Raw genomic sequence first — 17,753 nt, 5'->3', positions numbered from 1 at the left:
ACATGAGAATATGCATAAGTTGCTGAGAACAGTGCATGGAATATGACAGCCCTTCTATAAGCATAAGTTCCAGTCTTCTGGATTTGGATGGAGTCACACTACTGGTGTCCCAGGGACTTCTGGGTTCAACACAGTCTGTTGTGTGGCTTCTCAGCCACCATCATGTAAGCCAATTTTTAAAATAAATCCTTTCTTAATCAATCAATCAATCAATCATTTGTCTCTATCTAGCTAGAGAACCCTGACTAATACAGAAATTAATATGGTTCAGCAACTCTAGGAAAGGGAAACTCACTCTGTATGGCAATACACTGCTTTCTCACCATTTTCATGTCGGAACACACACAAGTACACATACACACATGAGTGTATGCACTTCTGGAGAGACTCGTGTCCTCTAACTCTTTAGAGAAATTGGAAAGTAAACTCTCACTTTTATAGTTTAAAAAATAGATTATTTAAGGTTATTGCACAGGTGTTTCCCCTAGAGATATTTTTTTAAAGTAAACCGTGTTACTGTGAATGTTTTATTTCGTTTCCACATTCCTGAAGTAAACTTGACTGAAGTCAGATTTTTCAGAGCTGCATCATTATTATTTTCCTTAAAAAAGCTACATTTGTTTTCCTTTTAAAAAATGAATTAACGGCCGGGCGCGGTGGCTCACACCTGTAATCCCAGCACTTTGGGAGGCCGAGGTGGGTGGATCACGAGGTCAAGAGATCGAGACCATCCTGGTCAATATGGTGAAACCTCGTCTCTACTAAAAAAAATACAAAAAAATTAGCTGGACATGGTGACGCGTGCCTGTAATCCCAGCTACGCAGGATGCTGAGGCAGGAGAATTGCCTGAACTCAGGAGGAGGTTGCGTTGAGCTGAGATCGTGCCATTGCACTCCAGCCTGGGTAACAAGAGAGTAACACCGTCTCACCAAAAAACAACAACAACAAAAAAAAGAATTAACATCATTTTACACAAGCTGTCACAATGTATAACTGAATGTTGAGTATAAACAGGATGGTTCTTTTTCCTCCATATAGTTTTATATGAGGAATCCAAAGAGCATTGTGAAATATTAAAAAGAGCAGTAACTGGGTAAAAGAAAAATGGTGCACCCTGAAATACTAGTGATGCAAACTCAAGAAGATTAAACATTTTGTTCATGGTTTTGGTGAAAAATAACGGTTGGTTTAATGGCAGCATAAAATTGCGACTTTATTCCAGTTTGGTGTTTAATAAGCTAAAATGACCATCAGTCAATCTGATTATAAAGATTTTGTGAGAGAAATATACTTTTTTCCTATAATATCAGCAATCTATAACTTAACCATATTTTATAAATATAAAAATGTTGTATTTATTTGGTATTTACAGTAAAAATCATATTTGATATTTATTTACAGTAAATATCTATTTGATATTTACTGTATTTTTCTATATATTTGGAAAGCTTAAAGACGTATGCAAAACATTATTTTTTGCCTGTGAACACAAGCAATGCATACAAATAAGCTAGAGTTTTAATGATATTTTGTGTTCCAAATAGACATGAAATACAATAAAATGTTTGTAGTTGATACTAAATGTGATAGAGTAAGTTAGGAGTGAGTCATATTCTACTCTACCCCCATTGGGCCTACGATCTAATTAGACTGTTAACACTAAATTTGGGCCCTTGATAGCTAAGATCACTTTAATAAGTGCTAATTTTATATACCAAATAAACAATGCCAGGCACATCTTGACAATGAAATATTTGTGTTTGAGAACGACAATTCACATCAAAGGACAGTAAGTCTGGAGTTTAGGAAATGGCTTACTACCTCTGTGATTAGACAGCAGTGTATGTACTAAAGAGGTCATAACACTCAATAAGTCGGGCTTGTACAATCAAAGCAGAGAAATAGACAGCATCAGAATTGAGAGTATGAAGCTGAATGGGCTTGTATGTTACGATCTAATTAGACTGTAAGTCCCGCAAGGAGATGAGTTGGGAATGAGAATTTGTATACCTATCATTTTTCATGAGAACAGAAATCATAGGTACTTAATCTCCTGTGAGAAACTTAACTCTGCTTAGAAAGTACTTCCTGTGGTACTGTATTCCAAATGTCTGACAAATACCCTACAAAATTGCATTGTACAATGTTAACTTGATCCAAGGTCATAGTCACAGGGCAAAATAGTCTGCACGATCAATGTTAGGTACTGAAAAAATTAAAGGACAACTTGGGAAAATGAGCAGGTGAGAAAGGTAGAATTTTGAGTAATGTAACATTTGTGGTTTCAGGAAGCTGTCCTTCTGTGATGGCAATATATATACAAAAAGAGATGCCCAATTTCCAGAAATTAATTTATGGCTACTTTTTTGATGAAAGGTTAGATCTGAGGATAAAAGTTTAGAAAAGCCTACAGTATTTATACATTTACTGAAGGAATATGTGTGAAAAATGAAGAGAGGACAGACCTTGCCCTAGTCAGGCATGCAAATATTTTCCCACTTAAAGGCTCCAAGGGGAGACTAGAGTTTATTTTTTTAAATAATCACTTGCAATGTATACAAGTAGTTTTGCTTAAGAGAAAAAGTCAATTTTAGAATGAATGTTATCTTGTTTCATTTTATAAAGCTTTCACAAGTAACACTGACAGGTTTTCCAGCATCATAGGCATTTCCTGTGTCATCCATATTGTGATTCTATGTATACTGAAGGAACTTGCAGTTGAATTGCAATTTCTCATCTAATATTAAGCTTAATTTCTGCACTAATGTGATAGTTCTCAAACAGCTGTCTCTTCAAGACCTGTTTGATGAGTAAGGCTGCAGTAGCGCTTTTTAAATGTTGCTAAATTTCTATTCTTCTGTCCAGTTACTGTGGAAAACATTTTTAAGTTCATTAGGTCAAACTTAATGAGAATGGCTGAAACATGAATCAAACCAACACTGCTCAACACTGAGTCAAAAAAAAAAAACACAGAAGATACTGTTTAAACCTCCTTAAAATGGCCTTGAAGTAAGGCTTTTTGTAGCAAATATAGAATAAAGACTAGAGCCATTCCGTAGAATAAATCATTCTGGGGGAAAAGATCTTTGGAATTTTATACTTTCAGGGACAAAGTTAAGAAGGAATAGCAAGAAAGAAAGATGAACATACGATGAACATTCCTACACATACAGTACCTGGGTTAAATTCATGGTAAGAGATCCTTACTACATGTATGTTTAATAGCACTTTGGTTAGCCTGTAGACTATCCTGAGTTTTAAAATAAGTCTTACTACAGTAAAATTTCAGATATCTGGTTGCCTCAGAGAATAAGAAATGTGTGTGCATTTAAATCCCAGGCATAGAAGCTTTAGAATGAGGACAGTATGATGATGGAAGAAAATGCTGTCACTAAAAGTGTGGCTGCCCCTTCCTTTTGGTAGTGTTGCTAAGCAGTGTCTTCCCAGCCAAGGTCTATGTGTTCAGGTGTCTTTTGCCAAAAGGTATGGTTATGCAATATAACTTCAAACTATCAACAGAGGCGATTATTTGGATGCCTTTTTCCTTCTACTTCCTGTGGAGTGTAAACAGGTAGCTCCTGGAGATTCAAAAGCCATTTTGGTATTTTCTGCAATGAGTATGGGGAAACTATTGGGTAAAAAGGTTGAGTTTCACTGAGGGAGTACTTGAAATGGTGGGAGTAGATGAGACCACCCAGGGAAAGTTTATAGAATGAAAACAGTAGGGGGTTAAAGACAGAATACTGATAATTCTTAAAATACCAATATGTAAAGGATAAGAGGAGGGTATAAGAAAAGCACACAAATAACTTGCAGCGATTCATGAAAGCCCTTAAATAGAGGAAAACTAGCCAGAGACCTGAAAAAGAAGAGAGAGTTTGAAGAGGGCAATGAGTGTTTTGCTGTTAGCATTGGCAATAATACATGGGCACAAAAGTATTCTTTCATTTTGAAACTTTGCAATTTTGGGAATCACTTGAGAATAACTTCAAATGGGTGGTGGGGGCAAACTTTTGAGTGTTTTTTGAATAAATAAAGAGACGTTGGGAAGTAAGCACCATGAAGTAGACAACTCCACAGAAGGTTAAATGCAAAGGGAGAAAGGGGAACTTTCTAGAAGGGACTGCAGGCTCCAAGGAGGGGATGAAGTCATATTTATTGGTTAAAAGAATGAAGTCAGTAAAGGGAGCAAAACAGCAAAATTGATGGAGAGGAGATCTGGTAGTTGAGCCTGGTCCTAGAGACACAGGAGATTGTAGGGCTGATGGCCCCACAGGGTTGTGGGGTGAGACTTATGCTGTGCTGAGGCGCAGGATCCAAGAAATAGAGAGAGACAGGACACAGAAGTACAAGAAAAACGCAGCTGGGCTTGCGGGGGCCACACCACCTATAAGCAGAGTCAGGCGAGGCCCCAAATGTCCAGAAGCATGAGTATTTATTGTGTATAGGTTAGGGGGTAGGGCAGTGAGTGAAGTCATCTTTAAGGATAGCGATAGGGTCATGAGCAATAAAACATGGGGTCCACCCCCATTAGGTCACCTAGGCCAGGAGGTTGACAGTGCACAGCAAGGGGCCCGTTCCCACGAAGGCAAGGGCCGTACGCAGTAAGGGGTCCATCCCCATTAGGCCACCGAGGTTTGAAGGTGGGCCGTGCGTAGTGTGCAATACTTGCAATCTATGGTCAAACTACTTCTAAGAAGATTTATAGGAGGATGCTTTAAGTCACATAGCAGTGACAGAGCTGTCAGGGATACTGCTACCTTCTGGCAGCATCCAATGGGTTCTATGAGAAGATGCTTTTCAAGCAGCACAGTAGCAAGAACTGATAAAGTTCACAGTCAGCAAGGCGGATTGCCGTTCTGAGGGCAGCCTTCCACAAGAACTGGAGCAAGGTCCTGCAACTCCTTTATCAGGAGGTGTGGCTCTCACCCCAAGCCTGCCATACAGCGGGTATCTGAACGCTGCCGCCTGGACCATGGATTCTTGTCCTGGCATAACTGTTTTTCCCTTAAGTCATGCTCTGCACTGTGTCTGCTCTTAGGCATTGCTCTGATTATAAACTGCTTATTCCTTAATTCATGCTCTGTACTGTGTCCACTCTAGGCATTCCTCCGATATGAACTAAGATATAGGTATATATGTAGGGAAATATTATTTAGGTGCTCATACTATTAACTATTATATGATTATATATAGAGGATTATATAAAGGGATTCATCAAGCCCTAATTCTATAAACTAACATATGATTATATAAAGGATTAAAAGGAAATAGCTGAATGGTAACACTATAAAGTGAGATATTCCTCAAGCCCTAACTGTGTCAGGGTTCTGCTTAGCTCTCATTCCTCGGTGCCTATATGGGGGGTTCCCCACAGAGATGAAATTGTAAATGCTAATAATGGACTTGAGTTTAAAGAAGAAAGAGACAGATTCGTATCCTTGGATTAAAGCAATCAATGACAATTGGCAACGTTGGCCAATTTCCATTAAGAAAGAGGCATAAATTGAACCATGTTCACATTCAGTTTTCCTCTAGCCTCCATTTAGTAAAAGATACTGTTGGCTTCCTTGAAAGACAGACTGGAGGTTATATGGCTTGCATCAACTCTGGCAAATCATCCAAACATCTAAATATCCAATCAACAGATACAAATCTAGAATTTACCACATTCTAGGAACGTTAAGAAGTATAGTAGCAAACAAGACATGCATGTTACTCTTTTCTCCTTTATAGAGATTTTGATGTAGTGGGGAATGTTACTAAATTACAATTGATTAAAATGTATCTCTTTAGAAAATAAGAGAGTGGGATTAAATGTTTATCAGATTGTTTCTTACTAAGTAGTCAAACAAATCTGAGGGATTTAACACAAACAAGGGAGCAGACCAATTTACAGTTTGTGGTTTATATCTATCATCATCTGCTATCAAATTAATATTAAACTTGAAAATTCAAATGCATGACAGAAGTAGAAAAATAGGACTTTATATTGTAATGAAGTGTATATTCTCAAGAATAAATGCAATTGCAATGTCTGTAGGCAAATGGATGCTTAGTAAAGAATTATAATCTATAATAAAGGCCTCTTGAAAATGTTATATAAATGTAGAATTCTTCTATTGTTATAGGAGTCAAATTTTTATTTGTTTGCTCTCTTACTCTCTTAATAGTCTGTATCTATGTACATATTCTTTAGGTGCATCAGAAAGAGTAAATTAGTTACCTTAGATCTAAATTATTTACATATTAGTGACTCATTTGTCCCCACCCTAGAAATAAACCATCTAAGGTTAAAAGTTTCTTCATAAATTTATGAACTAATTTCTAAAAAATTTAAGACTTTAAAAAAATAATCTTTATTTATTATACTTTAAGTTCGGGGATACATGTGCAGAATATTTAGGTTTGTTACATAAATATATATGTGCCATGGTGGTTTGCTGCATCTATTAACCCATCATCTGCATTAGATATTTCTCCACATGTTATCCTTCCCCTTACCCCCTCACAGTGAAGGCTTTTTTTTATATTAAAAAAAATACTAAATAACTTGAGATTTATCTGAAAACATACATAATTGATATCATTTGGATGTTTGTCCCATCCAAATCTCAAGGTGAAATGGAATTCCCAATATTGAATGTGGGGCCTAGTAGAAGGTATTGGATTATGGGGCAGATCCCTCATGAGTGGCTTGTTGCCCTTCTCACAGTAGCAAGTTCATTCTTGCTCTGAGTTGATGCCAGATCTGGCTGTTTAAAAAGGTGTGGCGTCTTCCACTACCCCACAGCTGCTCCCACTGGAGACATGTAATGCACTCCTCCCCCTTCATTTTCTGCCCTGATTGGAAACTTTCTGAGGCCCTCACCAGGAGTAGATGCAGACACCACACTTCCTGTACACCCTGCAGAACTGGAAGCCAATGAAACATCTTTTCTTTGTAAATTACCTAGTGTTAGGAATTGCTATATAGCAATGCAAGAATGGAATGAAACAATAGTATAAAATTAGTATAACTTCTAATCATGGTTCCACTTTCTATTACAGACTTTCAATTTTCTAGAAATAAAGAAAAGTGTTAATTATAAGCATTTTCACAATGGCTAAAGTAGTTGATAAGGTTTGGCTCTGTGTCCCCACCCAAATCTCATCTTGAATTGTAATAACCCCCACTTGTCAAGGGCAGGACCAGGTTGAGATAACTGAATCCTGGGGGTGGTTTCCTCCCTGCTGTTCTTGTGATGGTGAGTTCGTTCTCATGAGATCTGATGGTTTTGTAAGAGGCTTCCCCCTTGATTTGGCACTCATTTTCTCTCGTCGCACTGTGAAGAGGTACCTTATGACTGTAAGTTTCCTAAGGCTTTTTTTTCAGCACTAATAAAGAGATTTTATTTAAACTGTATTGAATTTTTACAGCACATTTCATGTTTGTCACAACGCAACTGCACGGTTTGGATTTTTGGCCACATCATATCACTTACACCCATAACAGCTCTGAAAGGAGTATTTGATGAACACATCTGAGCCAGGAGCCCAGGGTCTGTCTCCAAGGCCATGCAGTTTGTTCACTGATGAGACAGTCCCTCAAAACAGCCGTACAAAGTAGACGGATATAGTCTCCCCAAATGTTACCAATCTTACTTCCCTTGAAAACAAGCAGAGTGAAGTGCAATGAAAGTCAGGTTAATTAAAAAGCCACTCACAACTTGCAGTAAATTTTAATGACTAAGAAAATACTTTAAATGATTTTCTGTATCCAAAACAAGGAATAGCTTGTTACTTTTTCAATGCTCTCAGGAGTTTTGCAGACACGGAATCTCCGTTATACAGCTCCATTTAAATGAAAAAAAAAAAAAAAAATCCGCTAGGCTGACCTAAATACCCCAAAACTTTTTAGGTTACATCTATTGCAAGTACAAAAGAACCACAGATGCTTCTCTTTAGGACTGAAAAGGTTGGGGCAAATAATGATTCTTGTTCTAAATGCAGATCCTAGTTATTTTGGAATGAAATGCTGTTTTCTAGAAAGCAACATGAAAATAGCAGTGAGAAAGATGACTATCATCATTTCAAAACAGGATAAGCCTAAATGCAATTTACCATGTATGTGTCAACAAATTAAGGAAAAGGTATAAAGTCCTAGTGAAAGCCATGTGAAACTGTGAGTCAGTTAAAACTCTTTTCTTTATAAACTACCCAGTCTTGGGTATTCCTTCATAGCAGCCTGAGAATGGACTAATACAGTAGCTTTACGAAGTGAAATGTCACAAGCCAGTAAATGAAGATAATTAGGCAATCAATGACAATCTGTCTTTCAGTAAAGGATGTCTTTAGGTCAGTTTTTGCTGTGTGTGAAAGAAACGATTATTCTAAAATAAGTATCATCCACAGGCAAGAGGTCCTTATCCTTCATGGCAAGAGAGATGGAGCTCTTGGAATATTCTTCTTCCTTGATCAAAATACCCTCCATCTAAGAAAGATTCACTTCTCTTGCAGAAATACCACATCTGTCTGGTAAGTTCTTTGTGACATAGCCTGAACCACTTTGAAGGTAAGTAACAAAATTTGATGTATATTTCCATTTGTCATTTATAAACTATTTTATATTTGCCCTATTTTCTCAAAAAGTGTATTCTTTCATGGCAGAAAACATGTCATCTAGGTTCTTTCCCTTCTACACTACCTGGGAGACTATTGGATGGTTGGAAACATAAATATCTGTGTTTTGAATATCTCAATATTATAATCTGTAAAACTCATTCTAGAAAACCACTAAAGTGCTATTTTGATGATTATTGCAATTATATTTGAAAGCATTGCTAAAATGGACTAATTATAATATTTGGGGAGTTTTTTCTAAATTATTTTCTCATTTCCCATCTTCATATGATTCAGTTTGAGAAACTAAATAATATCCCATTTTGAACAGGAAAAATAAAATGCAACTTGGTATTCAATTAAATTACAAATGACATCTAGGTGTCTGTGTCTTTTTGGCTTCAGAAGAGACTTTAGAATTATAATGATTAACAATAACATTTAGAAAATGCTTTATGTATTTCAAAATGCCTTCACATACTGAAATTGTTCCTAGCAGCTCAAGATTGCCTTTGATTCAATAGAAGAAATAATTCAGTAGTGAAATTTTGCTGCCTCAAGTGTATAGCAAGCAAAACCGTCTATTTTATGCAGCAAAGCAAACCAGGCATTTTCAAGAATAGGTAGTGGTCTGATGCTTCTGAAAAAAATCTTATATAGTAAAGGTCTGGGGGCAGTTCTGGAGAATATTCAAGAAGGGTCTACACTGATTTTAAAAACATTAGAATTCAGCTACTGAAGTCCAAAAATAGAAACCGAGTACTTAAAGCCTCTTTCAAGTCAATATTTTCCTGCTAGACTCTGTTTTTTCTTACTTTGTGATCATTTCAAAGAAATAAATAGTGGGTGACACCATTCAAATATCTCCTTGAAAACAATTGTTGATTTTTCCCCCTTAAGTTTAAATAAAAAAAAAATACTTTAAAATTGCATTGACAGTTGAAGTTTTTATTACAGTGCTCTGAGCTTGAGTAATAATAGGTAAATTTAAATGACGTAATTATAGCAATTAAGTATGGAACTGGTAAGACATTTTCAGTATTTTATATGTCATATAGACAAAGTAATGATCACCCAAGAACTTGAAATGCTCTAAGTGTTGAATTTTAACGTATTTTAAATTGGTGTTTACCTTTGTATTAGCTGAACTTAAAATACTCAAACCACTCAAATATTTCAAATGATTACATAGACAAATAATATTCCATATTATTATGATTTTTCCTGTTTGTATATGATACACTGTTGATAATGTGCTCTCTTAAGAAAAGACAAACGTTTCTAGCATTGTTCTCCCAGAATGTTTGAAGTACTGCTGTTTGTGTGGTTGTTCACTGGGCAATCCAGGTACATAAATGATCAGTGTTCTTTAAAACAGATCTAAGTCACTAGGAGAGAATTGATAACCTGGTCTGGGGGCTGAATTTATGAAGAACTTCTAGGCCGACTTACAAGAAGTGGGTTCATAAGCATTAAGCCCTGTAGGGCATTGCATGAATGAATAAAATGCCTTTTCGAAGTAGGTCCTCAAAAGATCTGCCTCAGTGGTAAAACAGGTGGTAGAAGTGTTAGAAAAATATTCAGTTTGGTATAAACGTATATGACATGGATTGTTTTTCCAAGTCAGCAATTTCCCAAAATATGATGCAGTGACATGCTAAGTGCTTTGAAAATTGCAATAGCTCAGCTATAAACCTTAGGACCATGGTCTCTCTATGACCTTTCCTCTGCATCCCTGTCTTTCTGATCCTTTCTGAAAGCACTAGGAGAAGCTCTCTCTAGAATTTTCTTGTCTAAGAAAATGTCTTTTAGAAAGAAATCCAATTATTTTAAGCCACCCTCTCTAAGAATCTAACCAAATAACCAGGAAAGATAAACTACTGAAGAACATAAGAGACTGGGGGTCTCCGCCACACCTAGATAAACTTTTTAATCTGTCTTCTGAGAGCAGCTGCAATAGATTACCTAAGAGACTTTATCTGCATAGTAAGACAACTTTTGTTCCAGTGACGCTTAGAGTCTGAACAATGGGCTGGTTCATTCCCCCACTCTTCTTCTTCTGTAGATAAGGCATTTAAGCCTCAATAATCTGGCCCATCTTTGATATCATAATTTGTATAATTTCCATGCACTTTTGTATATACAATAGTAATGTATTTATTTTTTTCTCTTGTTGTCCTGTCTTTTGTTGTAGCAGTGTCAGTCATGACCCTTTATAAAGGGGAGAAATTAAATCACTCAGTTTTTACTCATACGAAGTGTTGTATGTAACCTGGGTGTAGTTTAAGCAGTGGTACCCTTCTTTTTGGCACCAGGCACCAGCTTCAGGGAAGACAGTTTTTCCATGGACTCAAGGGTGGGGGATGGTTTGGGGATGACTCAAGAAAAATACATTTATTGTGCACTTTAATTCTGTTATGATTATATTATGATTATATAATGAAATAATTATACAACTCGCCGTAATGTAGAATCTGTGGGCTCCCTGAGCTTGTTTTCCTGGAACTAGATGGTCCCTATCTGTGGCTGATGAGAGACAGTGATCCTTGAAGTGTCTTGCTTATGTCCAGTCTACTCCATTATTCTGTTTTGCTTGCTATCGCTGCAGAAAACCATGCTTTATAAGACAGGATGCTGGAAATGGAAGCAGACTTTTCAGTACTTTTGTGACAACTTCAAGATATCCCACCTTGACTTTAATCCAGAATGTAGAGAGACTGAAATTGTCTCATACATACTTTTAAGGCCAGTGTCATTTGTGATCTCAAGCAGTTGATCCTGTTACAGCACAGAAGAAGTCAGTTCACCTGTCTTATTCACAAATGGGTCACAGATCCATTCATTCCTAGTTTGGGGGTCTTTTGTGGTTGATAGGTAATGCTGAAACTCTTCTGAAAGCTAAGATAGGTGATCATGTACCACCTGAAGGAAAGAAGGCCCTGACCCATTCTCTTTCAAAATCTTTGCTGATGTTTGAAACATGTCAGAAATCCCAATGTTCATTCATACTATCATAATTCCAGTTTAGCTTTGAATGCAGCCACTTTATCTGCTGACTTTAACACAGTTGTCATTCTCCTCTGAAATGACAGATTGAATTCATTGAGCAGGTTGAATATGTCATACAAGTAAGCAAGTTTTGTGACCCGTTCTGTGTCATTAAAATGTACTGTTGTTGGTGATTGTTTTTCTAAAAGAAAAATCTGGAGCGACTCTTGTAACTCAAAAATTCTGGCCAGTGTGCCTTCAAAAAGCCATCTCAATTCTGTGCATAAGAGAAGACGTCTGCACTCTGCATCCGTCTCCTCACGGAGCTGCTCAAACAGAGGTTAACGGCGGGTACTTTAATGTGGTTGTTAATTTTCATCACGTCCTGCAAAACACTGTGAAGTTCAGCTGACATTTTTCTGCTAGCCAGCTTTTCTCTGCGGATGACACAGTGTGTAGACCTAGATTCAGAAGCTACCTTTTTGACCTGAGTCAAACTTAAGTCAGGATCATGTTGAAATATTATACAATTATATCATAATACCTATTGTTAATAGACATGCTTATGCAGTGAAAACATCTGAGGTGGAGTATTTGTTTTATTTTTTTAATCTAAATATTGTACATTAAATGTATGAGAAAATCATTAAACTCCCATCGTTTAAGCCTAATAACTGCCTCATGTCTCTATATAATGTTCCAAAGGTGTTTTTAGGCCATTTAAGCTTTTTTTTTTCTTTTTCTTTTTTTGAGACATAGTCTTGGAGTCTTGTTTTGTCACCCAGGCTGAAGTGCAGTGGTGCAATCTTGGCTCATTGCAACCTCCATCTCCTGGATTCAAGCGATTCTCCACCTGACTGCCGAGTAGCTGGAATTACAGGCACCCACCATCATGCCCAGCTAATTTTTGTATTTTTAGTAGAGATGGGTTTTCACTATGTTGGCCAGGCTGATCTTGAACTCGTGACCTCAGGCATTCCACCCATTTCGGCCTCCCAAAGTGCTGAGATTACAGACATGAGCCACTGTGCTTGGCCTAAGCTTTTAAATTTATAATAAATATCCACTCAAAGATTTTCTGTTAAATTTAGTGCAATACTTCAAGTGATACGTACAACTTCTTAATTTTTTTAACTTTGATTTTAAGTTCAAGGGTGTAAGTACATTTTTGTTACATAGGTAAACTGTGCCATAGGGTTTTGTTGCACAAATTATTTCATCACCAATGTATTAAGCCTAGTACCCATTAGTTACATTTTTGATCCTTTCCCTCCTTCTACCCTCCACTCTCCGAATGGCCCCAGTGTGTGTTGTTCCCCTCTATGTGCCTATGTGTTCTCATCATGCAGCTCCACTTTTAAGTGAGAATGTAATATTTAGTTTTTTGTTTCTGAGTTAGTTTGCTAAAGATAATGGTCTCCAACTCTGTCCATGTCCCTGCAAAGGACATGATCTTGTTTATATGACTGAATAGCAGTCCACGGTGAATATGTACCATATATTCTTTATTCAGTCTATCGTTGATGGCCATTTATGTTGATTCAATGTCTTTGCTATTGTGAATAGTGCTACAATGAACATATGTGTGCATGTATCTTCATAATAAAATGATTTATATTCCTTTGAGTGTATAGCCAGTAATGAGATTGTGGGGTTCCATTTGAGCAATTGCCACACTGTCTTCCATAATGGCTGAACTAATTTACACTCTTACCAGTAGTGTATAAGCATTCTTTTTCTCCATAACATTTCCAGCATCTGTGTTTTTATTTTCTTGATGTTTTAATAATAACCGACATCACTGGTGTGAGATAGTATCTCATTGTAATTTGGTTTTGCATTTCTCTAATGATCTATGATGTTGAGTTTTTCTTCATAAGATTGTTGGATGCATGTATCTTTTCTTTGATAAGTGTCTGTTCATGTCCTTTGCCCATTTTTTTATGGGGTGGTTTTCTTATAAATTTATTTAAGTTCTTATAGATGCTGGATATTAGACGTTTATCAGATGCATAGTTGGCAAAAATTTTCTCCCACTCTGTAGGTTGTATGCTTACTCTGTTGATAGCTTGTTTAGATATGCACAGCTCCTTAATTTAATTAGATACCATTTGTCAATATTTGCTTTTGTTGCAGTTGCTTTTGGCATCTTATCGTAAAATCTTTGCCCCTGCCTATGACCTGAATGGTATTGTCTAGGTTACCTTCCAGGGTTTTTACAGTATGGGGTTTTTACATTTACATATTTAATCAATCTTGAATTGATTTTTGTATATGGTGTGAGGAACAGGTTCAGTTCAGTCTTCTGCATATGGTTAGCCAGTTATCCAAGCACCATTAATTGAATAGGAAATCATTTCCCCCATTGCTTGCTTTTGTCAGGTTCATAAAGGATTAGAAAGTTATAGGTATGCAATCTTATTCCCATGTTCTTTATTCTGTTTCATTCATCTATGTGTCTGTTTTTGTATTAGTACCATGCTGCTTTGGTTACTGTAGCCCTGTAGTATAGTTTGATGTCAAGTAACAAGATGTCTCCAGTTTTGCTAGGATTTCCTTGGCTATTTGGGCTCTTCTTTTAATTACATATAAATTTAAAAATAACATTTTCTAGTTCTGTGAAGAATATAATCGATAGTTGTATAGGAATAGCATTGAAACTATAAATTGCTTTAAGTAGTATGACCATCTTAATGATATTGATTCTTCCTATCCATGCACATGGAATGTTGTTTCCAGTTGTTTGCATCATCTCTGAATTCCTTGCAGATAGTTTCACAGATGAATTCTACCAGATGTACAAAGAACAGCTGGTACCATCCCTACTGTAACTATTACAGAAAATTGGAAGAAGAGACTCCTTTGTAACTCATTCTATATGGCAAGCATCACCCTGACACTAAAGCCTGGCAGAGATAGCACAAAAACAGAAAACTTCAGGCCAATATCTTTGATAAACATCAGTACAAAAATCATCAACAAAATCCTGGCAAACCTAATCCAGCAGCACATCAAAAAGCTACTCCACTACAATGAAGTAGACTTCATCCCCAAGATACAAGGTTAGTTCAACACATGCAAATCAATAAATGGGATTTGTCACATAAAAAGAACTGAAGACAAAAACCATGTGATTACCTCAATAGATACAGAAAAGGCTTTCAACAACCATTCAGGTTAAAAACTGTCAATAAACTAGGTAGTGAAGGAACATAATTCAAAATGATAAGAGCCATCTATGACAAGCTCACACCCACATCATACCAAATGCGCAAAAGCTGAAAGCATTTCCCTTGAAAAATGACACAAAACTAGGATGCCCTCTTTCACCAGTCCTATTTAACAGAGTATTGTCCTGGCCAGGGCAATCAGGCAAGAGTAAGAAATAAAGGCATCCACATGGGGAGAGAGAATATCAAATTATCCATATTTGCAAATGACATGATCCTGTATCTGGGAAACTCCATATTCTTGGCCCCAAAGCTCCTTAAATTGATAAACAACTTCAGCAAAGTCTCAGGATACAAAATGATATGTTACAATCACAAACATTCCTATACACCAACCACAGTCAAACTGAGAATCAAATCAGGCATAAACTTTTATTCACAGTTGACACAAAAAGAAATAAAAATACCTAGGAATACAACTAAATAGGGAGGTGAAAGATCTCTACAAGGAGAACTACAAACCACTGCTCAGAGAATTCTATTTTAAATTGATTAAAAATTATAACTAAATTTCATCCTTAAACTGAACATTTTAAAATAAGATTTCAGTTTGGTATCTGCTATTGTTGTTAATCTTAAGTTTTTTTCTATACTACAAAATTATTGATTCAAAGTAATATTTGTGTGAGAATATAGGCTAGTGGAACATTTATTTTATTATTTATTCATTAATTCTTTAGCTCATCGACTTGATAGGTATGATGCTATAGGTACTTGGTTACATTGAGGATGTAGACATGAAGACACACACCTTTCTTCATAACATGATGAGGCAGAGTGTTGATAACAGACATTTAAACCTAACGTGGGGTAAGCACCATAATGCCCTCTGTCTCGCTCTCATTAGCCTGGGACTTTTGTTGAGTAAGTGGCTTCTGTTGTGTAAATAGAGTCAGTGTAAAACTCCTTGGATCTTGGGCCAGAATGTTGTGGGTTTGAATCTTACTTGCCACTTTCAGATGTGTAATATTGGATACATTTCTTAATTTCTCTTGTCTTCTCATGTGTAAAATGTGGGTAATATATCCTTGTGAAAAGTATAATATTAAGGAGTTTAACACATTCATAGATTGAGAACTCAAAACAAGTTGATTATTAATACAATTATTATTATTGCTAAAATTTAGCCTTACTACTTTTTCTCTCTGTTATTTCACATTTAATCTGTTAATATGTTTCCATCTGTCTGTACTTAATTCTAGTGTTGTAAGAACCAGATAATAGTCAATGCTGGTCTTTCCTCATCTTCGTGGATTTATCTACCTTTGGTCTTTAATGTTGGTGACCCTCGGATGGGGTTTTTACGTGGACATCCTTTTTGTTGATGTTGATGCTACTGCTTTCTGTTTGTTAGTTTGTGTTTTTCTCCCCCAGCAGTCAGGCCTCTCTTCCACAGGTCTGCTAGAGTTTGCTGGAGGTTCGCTCCCAAACTGTTTGCCTGGGTATCACCAGCAGAGGCTGCAGAACAGCCAACATTACTGCCTGCTCCTTCCTCTTGAAGCTTCATCCCAGAGGGGCACCTGCCATATGCCAGTCAGAGCTTTCGTCTATGAGGTGTCTGTTGACACCTGCTGGGAGGTATCTCCCAGTCAGAAGGCACAGGGGTCAGAGACCCACTTGAGAAGGCAGTCTGTCCCTTAGCAGTGCTTGAGTGCTGTGCTGGGAGATCCACTGCTCTCTGTGCAACTAGCAGGCAGGAACATTTTAGTCTGCTGAAGCTGTGCCCACAGCTTCCTCCAGGTGCTCTGTCCCAGGGAAATGGGAGTTTTATCTATAAGCCAATGAGTGGGGCTGCTGCCTTTCTTTCAAAGATGTTCTTCTTCCCAGAGAGGAGGAATCTAGAGAGGCAGTCTGGCTATAGCGGCTTTGCCCAGTCTGACCTTCCCAGTGGTTTTGTTTACACTGTGAGTGGAAAACTGCCTATTCAAGCCTCAGTGATGGCAGACACTCCTCTTCACACCAGGATGACTTCAGATTGCTGTACTGGCAGTGAGAATTTCAAGCCAGGGGGTCTGAGCTTGCTGGGCTCTGTGGGGGTGGGATCCACTGAACTAGAGTGCTTGGTTCCCTGGCCTCAGCCCCCTTTTCCAGGGGTGTGAACAGTTCTGTCTTGCTGGCATTCTGGGAGCTACTGGGGTACAAAACAACAACAACAACAAACACTCCTACAGCTAGCTCAGTGTCTCTGCAAAAAGGCTGAAAATTTCAAAAACTGGAATGCCTTTTTCTCCTCCAAAGGATTACAGCTCCTCACCAGAAAAGGGAACAAAACTGGGTGGAGAATGAGTTTGACAAATTCACAGAAGTAGGCTTAAGAAAGTGGGTAACAACAAACTCCTCCGAGCCAAAGGAGCATGTTCTAACCCAATTCAAGAAAGTTAAGAACCTTGATAAAAGGTTACAGGACCTGAAAACTAGAAACACCAGTTTTGAATGACTTGATGAAGCTGAAAAACACAGCTTGCTTGTGTGGTTCATGAAGCTCACACTATCACAATAGCCAAATTGATCAAGTAGAAGAAAGGACATCAGACATTGAAGATTAACTGAATGAAATAAAGTGTGAAAACAGATTAGAGAAAAAAAAGAAAAGGAATAAAGGAAGTCTTGAAGAAGTATCGAGAAGTGTGAGAAGACACCAAACTTATGTTCAATTGCTATACCTGAAAATGATGGGGAGAATAAAAACAGGTTGGAAAATACAGTTCAGGATGTTATTCAGAACTTCCCCAGCCTACCAAGACATACCAACATTCAAATTCAGGAAATACAGAGACCACCACAAAGATAGTCCCTGAAAAGAGCAACCCCAAGACATAATCATGAGATTAACTGAGGTTGAAATGAAAGAAAACATGCTAAGTGCAGCCGAGGAGAAATGTCGGGTTACTCACAAAAGAAGCCCATCAGACTAACAGCAGATCTCTCTGCAG

At 37.3% G+C, this 17,753-nt stretch overlaps 1 long non-coding RNA gene across 2 annotated transcripts in view; it reads left to right on the top strand.

The window, feature by feature from the left end:
* Positions 1–17,753, top strand: part of LOC108588015 (uncharacterized) — a 571,409-nt gene that overhangs the window by 432,957 nt on the left and 120,699 nt on the right. For both annotated transcript variants that reach the window (XR_013525581.1, XR_013525580.1), the window contains exon 5: positions 8,396–8,518. This is a non-coding gene — a long non-coding RNA (uncharacterized LOC108588015). The remainder of the gene's footprint in view (positions 1–8,395; positions 8,519–17,753) is intronic.

This window comes from Callithrix jacchus, chromosome 13 (assembly GCF_049354715.1).
Source record: "Callithrix jacchus isolate 240 chromosome 13, calJac240_pri, whole genome shotgun sequence".
Taxonomy (NCBI): Eukaryota; Metazoa; Chordata; class Mammalia; order Primates; family Cebidae; genus Callithrix; species Callithrix jacchus.
The sequence above is the reverse complement of the archived record's forward strand: the minus strand, read 5'-3'. Positions and strand labels throughout refer to the sequence as shown.